This window comes from Peromyscus maniculatus, chromosome 8, assembly GCF_049852395.1.
Source record: "Peromyscus maniculatus bairdii isolate BWxNUB_F1_BW_parent chromosome 8, HU_Pman_BW_mat_3.1, whole genome shotgun sequence".
In the NCBI taxonomy this organism is placed as follows: Eukaryota; Metazoa; Chordata; class Mammalia; order Rodentia; family Cricetidae; genus Peromyscus; species Peromyscus maniculatus.
Genome location: NC_134859.1, coordinates 18,577,444 through 18,584,361, shown reverse-complemented (window position 1 = coordinate 18,584,361; position 6,918 = coordinate 18,577,444). Strand labels below are relative to the sequence as shown.

Genomic DNA, 6,918 nt, shown 5'->3' with positions numbered 1-6,918 from the left:
CCAAAGGGCTCGCGGGGTCCCAGTTCTCCTGCTCTGCTGTCTTCAGCATGGAGCTTCTCTCTTAGCCAGCTCCCCTCCACCCATGCAGCGCCCCCTGACAGACGACAGCCCAAGGTCCCGGTCTTTTCAATACTTGGAGTCTCTGCAGCAATTGAACGTCACCTTCTCCAGTGTCTTTTCAGCACCTCTTTGCAGGGATTTGAACCTGCCGCAAGGTGTCAAGCCTCAGCTGCTTTCCATGACCTCCTCAAACCTGCGTTTTTCATGCCCTCAAAACATCATCGCTAAGTTTGACCAGCTCAACATGTAGCCTGGTCCCCTTGAGCCAGCCTCCGTGGGCTGACCCCGAGGAAACACATCCCTATTGTCCCAATGACACGTGGGAATTTCTACTTCAGTGGTGCTGCGCTCTGGGACGATCACAGCTGCTTCTTCAGCCCCAGAATAATTGGCGTTCTCAGGCAGGGATCCGAAGACCGGTCTCTGCTCCCACGTTGAGGGAGTGTCAACAGGCGACAGCTGATAATAGTGATGGCCTCTGGCAATCAGCCGAGATGATCTAATGAAGATGATGGTTCCGAAGATCATGTTCTCGCACTAAAAAGGAGGCCTCGCTTTGCTTGGCCATGCCCACGTTGGCCCTCACTCCCATATCGTCAGGCGACCCTGGCACAGGTGCCAACCCCGAGGCATAAACAAAGTCATTAAGATAGTTATCTAAGCATTTCCTGCTTGGTTCTGATGCTCAAGTTATCTTTTTACTGACGTTGGACATGTTAATGGTGTTTGAGAAAGCAGGATTTGCACCAGGCAGCTGTGGGTCATCTTTGTCCAGTTTAGCATATAAATCCTTCCTCTTTGCCTAGGGCTGTGGGAATTGTCTGTCCTGCTTCCACCTGAGATACACTTCAGTCACTGAGTCTCCAAAAAAAAAAAAAAAAAAAAAAACTGTGCCATAGGCGATCTGAGCACCCACACCTGTTTTGGGGGTCTTACAAACACCTTGTGGGTGGTTCTTGCAGGAGAGGACCTGGTGTTTCTGGGGTCAAGGTGAGTCCCCAGCTTGGCTCTGAGCCACTTCTGACAGTCCCTATGGAGGGGACAGTCCTTCTGTGTGGACAGAAAGGAGGGACACTACAGGAAGCCAGTTACTGACAAATTCTCAGCTTCCTTTGGTATCCTTGTGTTGGCCACAAGATGGGTGGGATGGATATGTTGGTGGCCAGACCGGGATTACTTTAATGGGACACTGTGGATATGTGATGTGGGAGAGCCCCCGAGTTTGACAGCATCCCGGCTTCTACTTAGTGTGTGCCGGTGGCGTCTCCACAGGCTCCAAACCAGAAATGCCCACAGATGCTGGCAGACGTCCCCTCGGCACACACTCCCCTGGCTGTGACGTGCTGGGTTGGGTGCGGGATCCAGGTGGTCTATGAGTTCCTGCCAAGAGCTCTGTGGGCCCAGAGCAGGGAGATACAGAGGCCCATATTCTGAGTGCCATCTTGGTCGCAAGAAGGCTCCACCAAGCCCAACCTATGCTTTCATGAGGGCAAAGGGGTTTTGAGGGGGCATCCAGGGCGATGAGCTGTAGTACCTGGCCCGTGTGGTGGCTCAGCCCTGCACTGCTCAGAGCCCCGTCTCCCTTGCAGATGTTTCTGGTATATCTCCTGGCTCTCTCCTGCCTGGGAAGCCCTGTGCCCATGGCCTCTGGTAAGTCCTCACCCACCTCACTAACTGCTTTGCATCAAGTACACTCTCCTGGCCCCCAGCTGTTCACTCTTATGGCTTACCTGAGCATCGGGTGGCATCATCTGGTCCAGGATGGGGGCGGCAGGAGGCTGGTCCTTGTTGTCTGACTTGTTCACATTGTCTTTAGTATCTGTCTCCAAAAGCAAGCCAGTGGGCATTGTGGGAGGTCACCGCAGCCAGCGGGGGAGGTGGCCATGGCAGGTCAGCCTGAGAACATACAGTTACGAGACGGGCCCCTGGGTGCACGTGTGTGGGAACTCCCTCATCCATCCACAGTGGGTGCTGACTGCTGCCCACTGCATCCAAAGGTGAGCACCACTCGGGGCACCTACTGGGTGTAGAATGTAGACAGTGGGCTACCCCAGACCAAGTGCCTCCGAGCCACCCAGGGTCTGTCCTCCCCCAGCCAGGATGCCGACCCAGCCTTATACCGGATCCAGGTGGGGGAAATATACCTCTACAAGGAACAGGAACTTCTGAACACCAGCAAGATCATCATCCACTACCCTCCTAATCATATCCAACTATGTCTGTCCAGTCTCTCTGCCAAAGGACGACTCAACCTTCAACTCAAGTGACCAGGGCTGGCTGGCTGGCCAGCTGGGGCAACCTTCTTGAAAGTGGTAAGCAGAGCTGGGGCTGACAGGTGGAGAGACAGAGGGGGCATCACACAATCTCTCCTTCCATGTCCCTTCCTGGAGGGCTAGCTAGCAGTGTGGAAGGGAATGGGTAGAAGCAAGGCTTTCCCACGACTCAGCTGCGCATTGGGTAAGCTTCTTGGCCAACAATGAAATGCCCATGAAAATCAGGGACATTTTCAGATCTCCTGGTCAGCAAGTAGCCAAGGCATAATCAGCCTAGGTTGCCCTGGCTTGAAGCTGCTGCTGCTGCTTTTCGGGCTCTATCCCATGCTGGAGGGAGTCTGATTAGATGCCCACCTAAAGGGACTGTTTCTTCACGTGATCTGGGTACCTTTGGGGAACCAGAGGCTCCAGATGCACACATACCTTTTTCTAGTATATGTTGCAGCCATGCACCATAGACCCAGGGTGCAAGCAACAGTAGAGAACTCTCATCTTGGAGTGTCTGAGGCCAAGTTTTCACCACTGGCTTCAGGGCCTGGTCCTTGTCCCTTCTAGTTTCTCCAACTCCACACACTGTCACTTGCGGCTCGATCACCAATCTCCACTGTGTTTCCATATGTCTGTCTCCACTGTGTCTCCATATGTCTGTCTGTCTCCACTGTGTCTCCATATGTCTGTCTGTCTCCACTGTGTCTCCATATGTCTGTCTGTCTCCACTGTGTCTCCATATGTCTGTCTGTCTCCACTGTGTCTCCATATGTCTGTCTGTTTCCACTGTGTCTCCATATGTCTGTCTGTCTCCTCTGTGTCGTCTCCATATGTCTGTCTGTCTCCACTGTGTCTCCATATGTCTGTCTGTCTCCACTGTGTCTCCATATGTCTGTCTGTCTCATCTGTGTCTCCATATGTCTGTCTGTCTCCTCTCTGTCTCCATATATCTATCTGTCTCCTCTGTGTCTCCATATGTCTGTTTCCTCTGTGTCTCCATATGTCTGTCTGTCTCATCTGTGTCTCCATATGTCTGTCTGTCTCCACTGTGTCTCCATATGTCTGTCTGTCTCCACTGTGTCTCCATATGTCTGTCTGTCTCCTCTGTGTTCTCTTCTGTCTCCTGAAAGAACTCTTACAAGGGAGTTAGGCCCATCTAAAATCCAGGAGGAGCTCCTGAGGTAGCCTAGGCTGCCTCAGACTTATGATCCTCCTGCCTCAGCCTCAAGGGCTAGGATTATAAACCTGTGCCACCACGCCTGCCTCACAATGGCCTCATTTTTAACTAGTAACATATGTAAATAACAAACTCATCTCTAAGTAAAGTCACATTCTGAAGTTCTAGGTGGATGTTTATTTGGAGGGTCGCTAAACCTTATTTATTTATTTACCTATTTACTTATTTATTTATTCATTCATTCATTCATTCATTCATTCATTCATTTATGGAGAAAGAGTTTCTTTGTATAGTATTGGCTGTCCTGGAACTCACTCTGTAGATCAGGCTGGCCTCGAACTCAGAGAGATCCGCCTACATCTTTCTCCGAAGTGCTGGGATTAAAGATGTGCACCACCAACCACCCAGTCTATAACCCCTTTTATAGACTTTAAACACATTTAACATAGAAGGATATGTCTGTAAAGATAGCTTGCGATCACGGCCCCATCCAGGACACTTGGGGAAATGGAGGCTCTGACTCAATCCAGGCCAAGCATTGAGGTCAGGGCCAGTGTGACCGGCATGAAGTGCATCTGTTAGGCTTGGGGGCCATGTCCCCTCACTCTTGCTTCCTGCCCCTTCCACCCCTCCAGTACCTCTGCAGCCTCCCTATCAGCTGTATGAGGTGAAACCCCAGATTCGGGATGACAAGACCTGTGAGCGGACTTACCGGAAAAAAATGCATCGCAAAGGCAAAACTAAGATCATCTTCGAGGACATGCTGTGTGCTGGCACCTTAGGCCAAGGCCCCTGTTTGGTGAGTCATCCAGGACCAGCTGTGACCCTCCCACTCTTGATCCAGATGTTTCACCCTTCAAGGGGGGCTGGATCCAGGTGTTTCCTGTGCTTTGCCTCTGATGGTACTGCTCCTCTTCCCGCAGGGTGACTCCGGGGGGCCCTTGGTCTGCTGGAGGAGCAGCGAATGGGTACAGGTGGGAGTGGTCAGCTGGGGGATGGACTGCGGCAACAAGCTGCCAGCTGTCTTCTCCAGAGTCCAGAGCTCCTTAGCCTGATACATCAGCACATCCAGTAGACGTGTCCACCGTCTGCTGCCAAGCGACAGAGGCAGCTTGCTGACACCTCTGTTCTGTCCTTCCTGGGCCCTTCCTTGCCCTGCAGCCTACTCCTTCCTCCATGGCCTGTTCTTCCCTGTTGACAGGAATGCCCAGGTTCCTGTGGGGTTGGGCTGCTGTGTGGCTGTGTTTGTCTCATTAAACTGACTGAGTAAATAAAGGTGGTCAGAGTGGTCTTTGAGGTGAGGGTATGGCTGTGAGGTGGGTGGACTCAGAGTCTCCAGGGTCAGTTTTAAGTCCCTACTTTCTGTTTTAGCACCCCAGTCTTGAGGTGGAGTATATCTATGAAACAAATATAATAAACAAAATGCAAGTCAGGACCAAGATTAGAATGCATTGATTTAATGTCTGGTGGCACATGTAAGAACCATTTTTTCATAACCTCTTGACTTTGGTTATTTTTTGAAGGGCTGGCCAGCTAACCCCATCTCTTTGGTTTGAGACAGAGTCTCATCATGAAGCCTAGGCTGGCCAGCTAACTCCATCTCATTGGTTTGAGACAGGGTCTCATCATGAAGCCTAGGCTGGCCAGCTAACCCCATCTCTTTGGTTTGAGACAGGGTCTCATCATGAAGCCTAGGCTGGCCAGCTAACTCCATCTCATTGGTTTGAGACAGGGTCTCATCATGAAGCCTAGGCTGGCCAGCTAACCCCATCTCTTTGGTTTGAGACAGGGTCTCATCATGAAGCCTAGGCTGGCCAGCTAACCCCATCTCTTTGGTTTGAGACAGGGTCTCATCATGAAGCCTAGGCTGGCCTCAAACTTACAACCTCCTGCTTTGGCTTCCCAAGTGCTAGGATTACAGAAGAGCACTGCCAGGTCCGGTGTGACTTAGTTTCAGTTCTAACAACTTTCCCCTTGAGTCTGAACAACAGTCTCTTAGACATTGCTGATTAGCCATCTGGTAGTATGTTTGCCGTTGTCCCGTGATTACTAATAAAGATTTGTCCTGGTTGGTCACACATTGGTGGTGCCGGGTAAGTGACAAGTGTCAAGGAGTTAGTGCCAATAAACTCTTCAGGATCAGTTTAAGCAGCAGAGGTAGAGAAGGAGCGGCTCTTAGGTCAGTCACACCTGAGTGCCACCCTGCCTGTCGGGTGGGATGTGTCCGAGCATCTCAAAAATGTCGTTCAGGGTCCTACTTCTGTGGAAGGTCAACTGTTAGTTATAAGACTTCCCAAAAGTACAACCTACAGGAGCCAGGCTACTCTGAAAATTAAATAATGGGGTACAACTTACAAATATCTGTCAATCTTTAAAAGGCTTACATGGTAGAAGAGGTATCTATCCACAGAGCCAACAATCAGCATCAAGACACAGAACTATATAGAAGCTACTTCTAAAACAAAAAATGGAATTCTTCGGCTTGGTGGAATAAACCATATAGGCGATCACATTATTATTTGTTTTATACGTGTAACCTGCATGTACATCTGTGTACCACATTCAGGCCTGATGGCCAAGGGGGCCAGAAGAAGGCACCAGATCCTCTGGAACTGGAGTTACAGTTGTTTGTGAGCCCCATGTGGGTTCCCGGAATCAAACCTGCACCCTCTGGAAGGGCAGTCGGTGCTTTTAACCACTGTGCCATCCAGATCCTGGAATGGCAATTTTTAAATGCCTTTTTTTTTTCTAAGTCTGTAAGACACATATCATGCATGTTACGAAACCTGTTTATAGAGGGTGAGAGGATCTCTGATTCCAATCATCATCCATTTTAAGCAGGAGCCAGTTGGTTTTAGGAGCCAGTAGCAGGAGGAATGTCCAATGTAGCATGAAAAGATTCTATCATTTTTATCAGTTGTTCCTTTAGAAGTGTGAAGTTAGGTAGAGCTTGGTGGGCCGGCAGACTTTCCTTGTTAATGCTCTGTAATCCATAGTCTCCTTGGATTTAGCCTTTTCATCCAGGTACTATCGTGTGGTTTTCTTGTATCTTTTTATCCTTAGCAGAGGTTGCTTACACTAGTCAGCTTGGCACACTGTCAAATGTGTAGGAAACATTACTCATTTTTTTTAAGATTTATTTATTTATTTATTATGTATATAGCATGTATGACTGCAGGCCAGAAGAGGGCACCAGATCTCGTTATAGATGGTTGTGAGCCACCATGTGGTTGCTGGGAATTGAACTCAGGACCTCTGGAAGAACAGCCAGTGCTCTTAACCTCTGAGCCATCGCTCCAGCCCTACTCATCTTTTTTTTTTTTTTTTTTTTTTTATCAAATACCATAAAACTTGTATTTATGAGGAACTAAAATCTCTTATTTCACCCCACCTTATAAAACTTTTTTTTTTTAAATTATT

At 49.3% G+C, this 6,918-nt stretch overlaps 1 pseudogene; it reads left to right on the top strand.

The window, feature by feature from the left end:
- The first annotated feature begins 1,649 nt into the window (after positions 1-1,649).
- Positions 1,650-4,755, top strand: LOC102914328 (serine protease 28-like; annotated as a pseudogene).
- The last annotated feature ends 2,163 nt before the right edge of the window (positions 4,756-6,918 follow it).